Source organism: Ambystoma mexicanum, chromosome 2p (assembly GCF_040938575.1).
Source record: "Ambystoma mexicanum isolate Mex_15411 chromosome 2p, UKY_AmexF1_1, whole genome shotgun sequence".
NCBI lineage: Eukaryota > Metazoa > Chordata > Amphibia > Caudata > Ambystomatidae > Ambystoma > Ambystoma mexicanum.
This window is the reverse complement of record NC_090923.1, coordinates 705,846,977-705,861,259: the sequence shown is the minus strand read 5'-3', so window position 1 is coordinate 705,861,259 and position 14,283 is coordinate 705,846,977.

The following is a 14,283-nucleotide window of genomic DNA, read 5'->3' as shown; positions in this document are numbered from 1 at the left end:
CACCTGGCAGCAACACCTGGCATGCTGCCTGGGCCTGGGATACCCCCGGACGGCCGACATCCACAAAGCCCCTGCGACGGCCATACTGCCCTTGACATAAACAGCTCTTCCACCTTAGATTCCTCTCTGGGGGGAACCCCCCACTCTCCACCGGTGCCATATTCAGAATATGTGGAGCTGCTTGAGGGAGCGACCCCCCAGGCAAGTCTCATTCTCCTTCTCTCTGTCTCTCATCGCAAACTGTTGTTTCTCTCAGCTGTCTTTCTTTAAAATTTTCTTTGGGCTCTTTTCTCTACCTTGCCCAGCCCATTCCTGGGCAGGGCAGTTCTATTCTGTAGTTCCATTCTATTTCTTTTAACATTTCATCCAGTCCCATGGTGGGCTGGATGGTATTTTCCAAGACTAACACAGAGACCAAACACACACATACACACACACACACACATAAATAAATAAAACACACACTACACTTTGAATAAAACCTGTACTACAATGGTGTCTTTCATATTTATTTCTAGGTATTCCCTAGTTGAACAATCATGTAGTCACACTAGCTGGGCCATGTGGGGTCACAGGCTACACAATGGTCACTCCCAATGATCCAGTCCTCCATATTTTAAATCTACTGTTGGGACACGTTCACTGCAGCCAGACACTGGGACATCAAAAGTACAGGGCACAGTAAGGATGAAGCAGGGTCACAGGATCCAGGGCACATCTCACAGTGTGGAAGAAACTGCAATAGGTAAGAACGGCAACACACAGTGAAGATGCATAGCTATGCACAGTGAAGGAACACAATTGCAGATCCTGAGAAATTATATGACCAAAAGCCAATGAGAAAGCAGTAGATTGTGCAAATGGATGCTGTGAGGCAGGAGAGGCTTCTGAAAGGTGATATCAGGGTGTACACAAAGCTTCCCATGGCACATCATGGAACAGGCTAATGAAAGAGACTATCTAGCAGCAGCACACAAAAAGATTAGGTTGAGGTTAAGATAAAAGATCGGCAAACCAGCCCTCGTTTAGAAGGCATAGACAGGTCCCTTCCATAGTTTCATATCTGATTGTGTTAGTGTCAACAGGTGAGCACATTCACGGGTTCAATGATTCTTCCTGGTCATCCTGGTCACAGCAGGGGCTCTGTGTCCAAAATGTTCTAAATCATAAACGATGCCAGGAGGTCAGGCTACTTTAATGCAACGCTGGAAAGGAAAGTAACCCAAAAACCGAATGGAAAAATAATCCACAATGTCAAATAAGTACTGCACCTCTTTGCAAGGGAAAACAAGGTTTATTACATGCAAAAAGGTCTCAGGCTGTCCCGTAGAACTGAACTAACATGGAGCTCTCAGATGGTTTCAAAGGGTTACATCTTTTATAGGCTGATAAACCATACCTAACAATACTAACATAATAATGAGATAAAACATAATCCCTCCAACCTCATTTGCTGTTGTCTATATGACATGCTATTGTCCCACTATAGTCCCTGGACCAATTGGCCACAACTAATCTAAGCCCATTCCCCTATATATGTGGTCCCCTACATCGTCACTTGCAAATCTTAGGAACGTGATTGTGATTGCTTGCTTCCCTTTATTGATATATTCATATATTAAGACCCCCACGTGATGTACAGCCCTCCGTTCCAGAAGCGATCAAAGTAAACTGGTGAGGCCAACTCTGCTTTGATAAGACAATAGTCCGTCTTATCAACCCAGACTCCACGGCGCACACAAACTAAACCCCTGGCCGTTTAATTAATTTATTGGCATCACTTCTGCTCCACCTATCCCAAATCATGGAATGTTCCAGACACAGCTCCCGACTTATCTCCTTTCAACCCCGGGGGCCTGGTAATGACGTGACCAGGGCACTGCCCTTGAGCCTGAATTTCAGGGATTTATTTTCTTTTAGTTGTGTGCCTACTTGTAATTCATAAAGGATGGCTGCTCATTGCGGAGGGCAGTAGTGCTCTAAAAGTTAATCTTGCCCATTGGCATCACAAAACCTCTTGCCATGAATGTGTCCTTCAAAGGGTGCATCCCTATTAGCTCTTCCTGCAGATCACATTCTGTTTCCACCCTTTTCAGGCTCTACAGCTTGTTACAATGAGCAGTTATCCGTGCACTGCGATTGCCTCTGACCTTGGCTTCTCTCCTGGGGAATGGAAGAGGGGATTTGTTTTTGGAGCTGAGCTACAGAGAGTCGCAGCTCCACATCAAGGCATGCATTCAATTCTGTTCAAATTGTACCTGGCCTTAACTTCCAATTTAGCAACACTTCTGCCACAGAACAACAGTACAATTCTGACTCCAGCTTTCACCTGCCTTGATGCTTCCGCACCTCTCTGCTGTTCATAACCTCAAATGCATCAACTAAACACCAGACCTATAAAACTGCCCTACCAATAACCTCTGCAGGTAAGCAGCTAACATGTTTCAAATCTAACTAGAAGCAATACATGGGCCTTCTGCTGTGCCATCCTTGGTTTACTCCCACAGCATGTCGAACAAATACGTTTTTCTCAATCTGAACCTTTTTGCCTGGCTGGGATGGTGTACGTGCATCCCAATATTCCCCCCTTTAGTTAATACACCATTAACAAACCGTGCTGCGTCCTTCCACCTATAGTCATCGCCATTGGGTAACCATGCTTTAAACACATGATCTAAATTCAACCCCCCTTGGGGCATACTCTTCGGGGGTACCAGTCATGAAACAACACCCCCATCTCCTGCTGAATCTACCCAGCACTCAACATAGTTCTCTAGGTCTGGTGGCGGTGTGGTCAAAGTTCACAGGGGTTCCAATGACCATCCTTGTCCTTACAATCCCATCCCATCTATCTGGTGTACTTGTGTTTTGTGAGAGGAGGACCTCTACTAGCCCTTATCGATACCATAATCATGGTGCTCTTCAGCAACGTCTTTCTGAAGCACCTCATGATCATCTGGCATGAAAAAAAGCACAAGAAGAATCCCACGATGGGAAGCAGCATTTTTACAGCTATTTCTAACAATGACAGGGCCCTTGAAAACATTGAATTAAACCGCTTGTGTGTGTTGACACCACCTTCTTTCTACATTTAGCATCCTTAAATTGCGTGGGACAAGTACCCATTTTCCGCATCATTCACTGGAGTATACAAGCAGCAAGACAGACCAATTTTGTTGAATGTGCCCCCTTTAATAGGATTGTCATAAGTCTGATTGCCCTTAACTCGATCTTTATTGAGATATGTCTCTGTCTGCTTTGCCATATGAAGCATCTCCCACCTAGTGATCTGCAACCACTTGGCGTTGGCTCCAGTCTGGATACCTGGCACCAGGAGGGAGGTAAAAAAGGTCTCTGTTTTTGTAAATAGTCGATATTGATCCAGGATCACGTTTAGTTTAATTGGAGGAGTCTTTGGACAGGTAATTTGATCTCTTTTAATGACAAACTCTTAATGATGGATGACTACACTTATCGGATGGGTGCTTAGTTGGTTCTGGTGCCCGCACATTTATCACTGGCAGATAGGAGTAAGGAACTACCAAAACTGCTGAGTGCAGGGGGGTCAGCGAACATACACCCCTCCATGACAGTGGAAGGTGTAGATATGCATATTATCCACACATCATCAATGCTGCTATGCCTTCAGTCGGGTCGGGGATAAACAATGTCTTATTACAATGGCTGTTTGTTCCTATGGGTATAGTGTAAAAAGAATACTCTGCTGGCCTCTGTAGTTTGGCTGGTGTTTTGCTTAGGTCAATCCATGTCAATTTTTCACACATAGTTAACCCATGTTTTACCACAGTTCTGATTCACGTGTGCCACCAGGTCTTCAGGAAACCACAATAAGTCCCCAGCTGCACAACTCACTACTCCTGCCACCCATCTACTGTTGGAAAACAACACTCCCGCCATCTTGAGAAATGGTTGTACTTTGCACCATGCTTGTTCTGTCTTCTTGGCAAAATCTTCACCTCCTTTGTCCATTATTACTGCTTGGACAGTGTGCCCTTGGAACATACTTTGTACTATGCACAGGTTCAAGTGTACCAAACAGTGGGCTATAAGAGGTGGCATTTCCTGAGGTAGAAACAATTTGGGTGTGCCTGTCACATGAGGTATCAAAGAGCATACATAGCAGCTCTCGCTTGACCTATGCCGCTCCACTTCGCGTATGTTTTTATACCACATGTCTGATTCGTGGTGGTGCACATCAGCCACAGTGTCAAAAATCAACCCTTTGTAATTGTTGTACTCTATATGATCCTCAGTTTCCCTCCTAATTCATGTAATCCAGAAAGATACATCTGTTTAACTCCCATACCCCCTTTATATGGCCCCACCATATAAAATAATCACACAAAAATTCTATGCCTACTCCACAAAGAAAACAACATACACAACATAGCATATATATTACACAATGCTTGTAGTTTTGAGCCTGCAGAGGGAGAGAATAAACATAGATCCATGCAAATAAATGCAAATCCTTCATCATGGTAAATGTATTGAATAGCTACTTTTAGTCAACAAGTGGGTTTGCCACATGAGAAGGTAGAGCAGTGCCAGGTGCCTTACAAAAGTCAGATAGGTGGATCCAAAACCATGACTGCTTCAGCTGAACAACAAAAGGGGTAGCAAAGACCAGAGTAAAAGTCCCCTGGTAAATCTGCTCCTTACAGCAGCAGACACAATTCCTTATGTAAATGTGGTCCCCATGCCGCAAAGGTGACAAGTTCAGTTCATCCTTTGCTGATACTGCAGACATGTCTTCTCTCCTAGGAGCAATCTGGGAAACACAACTTTCTACATGTTAACTCCCGCAAATACCGCTGAAACTCCTTCCCCAAAACTCCTGCTGCCCTGTGAGCATCTGATCCCATTTGTGTAGGAGTGAGAGGCATGTGCATCCTTCTCCCCATTACTATCTAGTGTGGGGAAAAATGGTGGTCTTTGCTGGTTTGCGTTCTCAGGATAACCAAAGCCAGAGGGAGACACTGCAGCCAGTTCCTCCCTAGCATGGCTTACAATTTAGATAACTTGTTTTTCAATAAACCAATTATTTTTTCCACTATTCTTTTGGCTTGTTGATGGTAGATCGAGCACAGTTTATGCCGGATCACTAATAGGGACACTATTTCCTGGAATAATTTATAATGAAATTGAGTGTCATTAACAGACTTTACGACCTCACATACCCCCACAGATGAAATACCTCATATACCGGGAATTTGGCTGCTGATTTGGCATCTGTTTGTGCGCAAATCCAGTCTCAACCCAACAGGAGAATGGACATACAACAACTATAAAGTAACATTCATTATTGCACATGTTAATCATGTCCACATAGTCAATATGAGGTTCCCCGAATTGGCCAGTGGGATGGGGCAATGTGCAGTGCAATGTCATAAGTGACTGGCTAGTGTTGTAAAGATGACACATTGTGCAATTTGGAACTAATGTGTTGATGAATTCCTGCAAGTTGGGGGCGAACCAGTGCTTCTGAATGTTAGCAGCAGTATGATGTTTAGAAACATGCACCGGGTAATGCAGCTGCTCAAAGGCATCAATGAACAACTCCCATGGCATTACTACCTTAGCTGTAAAGGTTTGCCTCCAAATCAAATCAGTCGGTATCTTTGAGTAACCCTGCTTAACACAAAAGTCTTTCTTGTCCTGGGGTACATGGGCTTGTAATACAATTATTTGTCTAGTCGGTACAGCTGTGTATGGGATTACTAACTGCAACTGTTGGTTTGCCACCTTAGGATATGCAGTGACATTTGGATCCCTCTGATATGCTGCTTCTTTGGTGGCCTTATCTGCTGCATGGTGTTGCCAAGAGAAGCGGGGTCTGTATTCTGTGTGTGGGTAGTCTATTTAATGACTGCTGCTAGAGTTAGGCGGGACAGAGCATAAATCAATCTCTCTAATATGGCTTTGTGTTTTACAGGTGAGCCATCGATTCTCTGAAATCCCCTCCTTTTCCATCTGCACAACCCTGAACGTACATTGGTGGTTACGTATGTGTAATCAGAGTAAATGGTCACTAAGCATCTTGAGATGCTTCTAATGCTTCAATTAATGCAATCAGTTCTGCTGCCTGAGACAAATAGTGGGTTGGTATTTTTTTCTGTACTAGAACCTCATATTCCCCAAAAACAAAGCACACCACTGCTGCTCCTGATCAATCATTGGCGACCCATCAATGTAGAGGACCTCCCCTTCCTCGTGTGCATCCTCTCTAGCTTATTAAATCATCTTCAGGGCCTTCATAAGTGACACGATCATGCATTTCCTCACCTTCAACTGGTATTGCAATAACCGTGGCATGGTCACTTCATATGCTGAGGCCCTTTGTGCAGTCAAAGTGGAGTTAGATCTTTCAAGAATTGTGAACACTGCATGCTCTGCATATAGTGTGACCGAGCACTTGCTAGTGATTGTTGCTAATTTTTCAATAGCAACAGCTGCAGCGGCCAGTGCTTGTTGACAAGGGAATTGACCCTGCACTACTGAATCTAATATGCCACTGTAATATGATATGATATGATATGGCATTTATAACGCGCCTATACACAAGTGTTTCAAGAAGCGACGAGGCAAGGGAGGGGAACAAAGGGAGGACGGACAACGATCATACTAGGCCAGGTGCCATTCAGATCGCGCAAGTGCATGGGAAGGGGGCAGGGACAGTGCAGTATATGGAAATAGATAATAACAATAAGTAAGTGCCGGACAACATGCGGCAAGTGCATGGTTAACTGCAGACATCCGGTGTCAAGAGCTGGTAGGGGGACTGTAGGGATACAGAAACAGTCCTCAAGTGCGGGGGTTGCCAGGTGGGCAGTACAGGTTTGTGATACTGGTGGGGAAGGGACCTGGGCCTGAGATCAGAGGGTGTCCAGCTAGCCAGTGCAGTTCCGGTTACAGCCATGTGGTCAGCAGTGGAGAGAAGGAGAAAAAGCAGAAGCAAAGAGAGCGGTTTTGAGGTGCTTCCGGAACTGGAGATGGTTCTCCTCAAGTTTAAGGGAGGCAGGGAGGCTGTTCCAGAGGGAGGCACCAGCGAAGAAAGAGATCTACCACCAACTCGTTGCTTGGAGAAGTGACTGACCCTGAGGCAGTTGAAGGCGAATGAGCGAAGAGCTCGAGAAGGAAGATATTTAGGAAGAGAGAGTTGAAGGTGTTGAGGTCCCAGGCCCCAGAAGGCCTTGTGGATGATGCAGAGGGTTTTGAAGTTAATCCTCGCAGCCACTGGGAGAAAGTGCAGAGATGTCAGTCCTGGAGGGATACGATCCCTGGGCTTGAGGCCAAGGACAAGTCTTGCAGTCCTGTTCTGGATAAGTTGCAGGGGGCAGAGAGTAGAAGCAGGCAGATTTAGAAAGAGGATGTTGCAATAGTCCAGCCTACAGTGAACCAGAGCTCTGGAGACAGTGAGCTTCTGGGAGAAGGAGAGGAAAGGAAGAATACCTCTGAGGAGGGGCAGCTGTTAGTGTGACTTCTTAGGGACATCAGAGATGTGAGGAGAGAAAGAGAGTGTGGAGTCGAAGATGACCCCAAGGTTTTTTGCCTTGCAGATGGAAGCAGTAAGAGGACCAAGAGAGGTCAGCCAGAGAGCTACAGGAAAGGAGGGGACGGGTGTGCCAATGAGGAGAATCTCAGTCTTACTGGCATTAAGGCAGAGGTCATTGGCGGCCCACCACTCCTGGATAGCAGACAGACAGTTAGAAATGAGGGAAGGAGGGGAGGAGGCTGAGGGTAGCTTGCAAATGAGCTGGATGTCATCCGCATAGCACTGAAAGTTGGGGAAGAGAGCGGCGATGCAGTGAGCAAAGAGTGCCAGGTATTGGTTGAACAGCCAGGGAGAGAGGTTAGACCCCTGGGGGACACCACACGTAGAGAAAAAGATAGCAGAGAAAAAGGACCCAAGTTGGACCTGGGAGGGTTGGTCAGAGAGGAAAGAAGTCAGCCACACCAGAGCCATACCAATGATACCCAGGTTATCACGGCGATGGTTGAGCAGGATGGCATGGTTAACAGTGTCAAAGGCAGAAGAGAGATCAAGCAGGATGAGGACGCACAGGGTGTTAGAGTCAAGGTTGGAGAGCAGGTCTTCACAGATGTTCAGGAGAGCAGTTTCCATTCTTCTGGCAGCTCTGAAGCCAGACTGATGGTCATGAAGACAACCAACAGATTCAGTGTGGCGATTAAGCTGGGAGATGGCCAGTTTCTTCAGGAGCTTGCCCAGGAAGGGAGTGATGGAGATTGGGCGATAGTTAGCCGGGCAGGAGGGGTTGGCAGAGGGTTTCTTAAGAAGAGGGTGCACAAGGGAGTGCTTCAGGGGTGATGGGAAGACTCCAGTGGTGAAGGAGTGATTGCAGAAATCAGCCAGGGCCGGAGCCAGGGAGTCGATGTGGTCCTTGATAGTTTTGGAGGAATGGGGTGAACCTGTTTCAACGAGACTTTCATAGATCAAACTTGTCTAGAAACCTTGTCTGCAGAGAACAGGGGAAAGTCAGAGAAGGAGGGAGGAGAAGTGGCTGCAGAAGGGCCAGAGGAAGAGCAGGGGGTAGGGGGAGGGAGTGGATAGGAGGAGAGTGAGGACATGATCGCCTGCATTTTAGAGATGAAGTGAGAAGCCAGTGCCATGCAGAGGGCCTGGGAAGGGACGGGAGTGGTAGAGACTGTGGCAGGATTGGCCAAATACTTGCAGATTTTAAAGAGTTCAGCCGAGTTGTTAGATGTCACAGAGACGCAGGCTTGGATATGAGCTCTCTTCTTGGTTAGGACAGAGAGCCGGTATTGCCTTTGCTGCAGGCGGCAGGCCACTTTGTCAGAGGATGTACCTGAAGCACGTTATTTCCTCTCGGCCATCCTGCACTTGCGTTTTAGGGTGACGAGGTCTGAGTCGTACCAGGAGTTGCACTTGGCTTTGGGCTTCAGACGGATTCTCATGACGAGGCAAGGATATCAAGAGTATCAGAGATAGCAGAGTGGAGCGTGGAGAGGGCTATGTCAGGGTGATAGTTAGAAATTGGCTTGGCCTGAGGGCTAGGGAGGGTGAGGTGGGTGGAGCGGAGACAGTGATCACTCCAGGAGAGAAGAGTAGAGAGAGGGACAGCGTGGGGAAGGTCTGAGGAGATCAGAACATCCAGAGTGTGCCCTGCAGAGTGAGTTGGGCTCGAGGGGAGAATAGTGAGTGAGCGAGAGTTGCAGAGGTCACAAAAGAATCCAGAGGGAGGACAGGGGGCATCCAGGTGGATGTTGAAGTCTCCAGAAGGAGGAGTTCAGTCGTTGAGGCCAGGAATGAGGAGGCGAGGTCCACCCACTCAGAGAGGAAGGAAGAGTTCTGACCAGGTGGCCGATAGATAGAAGCCACAGTAAGGGAATGGCTAGAGGAGAGAGAGCCTGCAGACAAGGCATTCAAAAGAGGAGTAGGCCTGCGTAAGAGTGACAGGCAGGAATCCACTCAGGGAAGATCAGGGCTACACCCCCACCAGAGAGTTTGGACCTGGGCATGGAGAGGACCTTGTAGCCGTCAGGTAGGAGTGTGACAGAGCTGGCCGTGAACCATGTCGCTGTGAGACCCAGGACATCAAGGTCAAGTTCTCCCAGAAGCGGCAGATATCAGAGGAGTGTTTGACAGCAGAGCGAGAATTAAGAGTGGCAATATGGAGAAGGTTGCCATCCTTGAAAGACTTCCGGGGAGGAGTACAGGTCTCAGGTACGCCCTTCGGAGGTGTAGAGGGAGCCCAAGAGGGGGCAGAAAGGGAAGAAGAAGGCAAGGTAGCCAAAGAGGAGGCAGAGGGAGGAGGCGAGATGGTCAAGGAAAGGGGAGAGCGGACAGCAGGAGAAGAAAGGAAGTTGATGAGGCGCGGGAAGCGTCTATCAAAGAGGTGAAGGTTGGCCTGAGGACCTTGGACCAAGACAGTCCCATTAGTGTAAACATCAATGATGACCATAGAGGAATAGAAGGAGGCCAGGAGGGCGTCCCAACGGGTGCCACCATTAATGGGAGAAGAGTAGAAAGGAGAGAGCACAAGACCATATGAAAGGTCCATAGGTCTGGTGAAGGAATGACAAAGAGGATGTCGTGAGAGTTTCCTTGGAGGAGGGACTGCTGTAGGAGTCAGCAATAGGGAGGCCTGGGTTCAAGACCTGGATGTCCTTTTTAAACTTCTACCTACCAGATTTAGTGAGGATAGCAGGATAGTCAATAGAGAAGCAGTTAGAAATGATAGGAGAGGCAGAGAGCACCATAGAGTAGGTGGGAGAGAAGGGGGGTGGAAGGGAGGCAGACGAGACAGCGAGAGGCAGGTAAGTTGAGCAATAGAACAAGATGATGACACTCAGGATAAAGAGCTCACAAAATGCACATTCTAAGACAGGAGAGTTTACACAATGCAGTTTTTGTTTTGGTGTTTGGTACTGATACAGTCAAATATCAAACAACAGGGGGAAAACCACCTACGTTTGAGAATCCTGAATAGAGGGAGAAAGGCCTGGTTTACACAATGCAGTTTTTTTTGGTACTAATACAGTCACATTTCAAACAACAGGGGGAAAACCACCTACGTTTGAGAATCCTGAATAGATGGAGAAAGGCCTAGTTTACACAACGCAGTTTTTTTTGCTGGTACTGATACACTCAAATTTCAAACAACAAGGGGAAAAATCCACCTGTAGGTGGAAGGGGTGTAAGCAGGGCAGTCAGACGGAAGGTGCCTGGCAGCTGGCATCTCCTGTGGACACCTGCAGACACTTACAGCGAGCTTCCAAGTAGGAGCTGCCCTTTGCCTAGGGGCCCTTACTCGTGGGGCTGCCGGGCAGAGGCTGCCCAGGGAAGGATAGTGATAAGGGAGGGGAGGCCAATCAGGGGGGATGGGTGGGTTTGCAGGTGGGCGGGAAGGAGGGGCAGAAGCGGGAGGAGTTAGGCAGGGAAAAACAGGGCCCACAGGAGGGAACAAGAGAATAATTACAGTTTGCCGGGACACTTAAAACAAACAAAGCCCACGAGGGCAGCTAAGGTTCTCAAATATGTTGCGCTGCACTCACCCCGCTCAGCCAAGATGGGAAACGGCGAGCGTGGACGAGCAGCGACACTACCCCCACAACTCTGGGGCCTATAAGCCTATCATTGGGAGGCAGACGGGAAGGAGGGACAGAAGCGGGAGGAGGGAGGCACATAAAAACAGGGCACACAGGAGGGAAGAGGAGACAAATTACAGTTCGCCGGTACACTTAAAACAAACAAAGCCCAGGAGGGTAGCTAAAGTTCTCAAATATGTTCCGCTGCACTCACCCCCTCATGCTAGGGGTTTGTGTCCTAGAGCTGTGTGCTAAGCCAATAGAGCAGTCATTACTTGTCCTTTGGAATTTGAGAACAAATAAAATGATTTCGTATAATCAGGGATTGTCAATACTGGTGCATTGCTTATGGCATCTTTGAGCTCCTGAAAACATGTTATTATTTCTCCTGTCCATGTAAGTGACCATTTCCTTTTGTGTGCATCCTTAAGTCCCTGGAGTAGGGGTTTTGCATAAGTAGAATTGTCAATAAAAGTATGCTCTACAATAATTATGCAATCCCAAGAACTGTTGCATTTCTTTCACTGTAGTGGGCTGTGGTGTGTTCTGTACTGCGGCTGCTCTGTCTGGTGTTACTGTTTTCCTTTCAGATGATATAATTTGTCCCAAGTATACTACCTCTTTGTGACAGTACTGTATGGTGTCCTTATCTACTTTGTATCCTTTCTCTGCAAGCAATTGCAACAGTATAATCAAATCTGCTCTACCCAAGTCTTCTGCTATGCTGCACACTAAGAGGTAATCTACATACTGAATGACCATACTTTTTTATTTTTTATTTTTATATGGTAAAAGAAAATAACCTTTAACAAATTCAACATAAAAACACATACATTTACAATAGCATCACAGTAGATTTCATATTAAATTCATAATTAAATTACACCAAATATAAAACATATATAAAACATATATCACACAGAGTCAATGGGCCTCATTCTGAGTATGGAGGTAGCCATGCCGCTTTTAGCGGCATGGCTACCCCATACCAGGTACCGGATCCGGGTTCTTTGGAGGGCCCGGTATTTCCCCATTCAAGGAACCCTGACCCGGTACATCCCCATTCCCATTTGAGCCCCCATAGGGCTCAATGGGAATGGGGAGGATGATAACAATGGGCCCGTTAATGACAGGTCCGTTGTTAGCATCCTGTCTGCTCGCGGGACCCGCTAAGGACGCCTGGTTTTACCAGGCGTTTTACCAGGCGTCCTTAGCGGGTCCTGAGAGCAGACCTCGTAATGAGGCGGTAGGGGGTTAATGGCGCTGGAAGCTCTACCGGCACCGTTAACCCCCTACCGCCTGGCTGGTAATGAGTCCCAGTGACATTAAATATAAAATGTCTTTAAGAAAGTGCATTGCTGCTGACAACTAGTGATTTTGTCCATAGGAGCTCATAACCCATTCCCACACTATTGCAGCTCCGCCAACAGTACAATTATCCAGAAAATGGTCAAAGTAATGGTGACACCTGTCATTCAGAACCTTACAGTACAGCAAGAGATGTTGTAAGGTCTCAACTTGGTCCTGCTCCAAACAATGGTGACAAGTCCTTGAATCCCTAGGGGTACCAACTTTAGCACCCTCAATTTCATTTGTGGGGAGTAAGTTGAGCCTCAACCTCATAGCTAGTCTACCCCATGTAGGGCTAGGTGACCTGCTTAAGTATATTGGTAACATCCCCACTGGCCTTACGTCAATCAACCGTTATTTAAACCTTTTATACGATCTTACTTTTTCTATCGTATAGACCCAGAATGACCATAATCAGTAAATGTATATTGCCCAAATCCATGTGTAATACTGTGGGACTCACATTATCCCTGAGGGAGTCTAGTGTGTTGGAACCTTTGCCCACGAGAGGTAAATGCAGTGACAATAAAGTGTGTGGCCTTAGTTGGTATATTACAGAAGACAGTTTGGCAGGGTTTGGTAGAGCTGGGAATTCTGCCTGGACAATGTTATTCGATGGGCATAAGTCCTGTATCATCCTTCAGCTTGACTCTTTTGCTTTTATGACACAGGGACTCTAAGGGTACTACAATTGTCTCGATGTATTCCCTCGTCTACTTCTCTTGAAAATGGTTACTGTCACACTCTGGGTAACACTGGTCCCTGTTTCAACTTGATACATACTGCCCCTATGTTCATCAATAGCCCTACATCATGGGGGTTGTCCATCCATAAAGTACTTGGGACTTGTAGGTGCGCTGGCATGCATTTAGCAATAGGTATCGGATAAGGGACAGTCATATGCTGGATCATTATTTGACATTGGATACAAACATCCAAGATCATTTCACCATCATTATCTGCACCCTAAAACAACTGCCCATCTGACACCTCACTCAGTGGTTGAGCTGAGTCAATGCATAAAACTGTAGGCCACTCAGCTTCCACTTCATCAGTTTATATGAGCACTATCTTGTAATCCGCAAATTACCACCCCTTCCAAATCCAGCGTGATGATAGTACCCGGATCATGGTCTTGGGGCACTGCTGGCCTAAACAATCATTTTGACAGAACCCTCCATGGCTTGTTTCTGATACACCCAGTTCAACAACACAGTTGCTCAATACATAAAAAAAATCCAGGTGCAAAGGTATTCCTCTAGTAGCCCCATCACTATACAATGCTTGTGTTATCGCCAGGACTGTAGCATAGCAAATTCCTGTTGTGCAGCACACTACCACTTCTTCCAAAATTAAATTGTCATGTTCAACTTACATAACAAATCTCTGCCTAACATGTTCACTGGGGTTTCAGTTGAAAGCAATAGTGGAGCTAACACCTCCTGATATCTACCTTGATAGGTAAGTCTTCTGTGAAAGGAACCAAATGCATTACCCGATAAGGAGAAGCACCCTTTTTTATGCATGATTTTATTGCACCTGTATCAACCATGAAAACAAATGATGTGTTGCCTATCTACACCTACCACGTTTTTCTCTTCCCGGTCAGCAGTAACTGATAGGACTGGGCAAACCAAAGCTTGCTGTGGGCTGTCCTAATCTGGGTGGGTGGGTGTTTGACCCTGGGAACATAAAGGGGTTGCCACCCACCACACAAAACCCCTTGATACTGTGTCACTGTGGCAAAACATTTTTGGCACATACTTGTGGTGCTGGCTGTTGTGTTTGTTTCTGCACATATAATGGGGTGGTATTGGGTGCTGGGGATTGCATCAGTGGTGA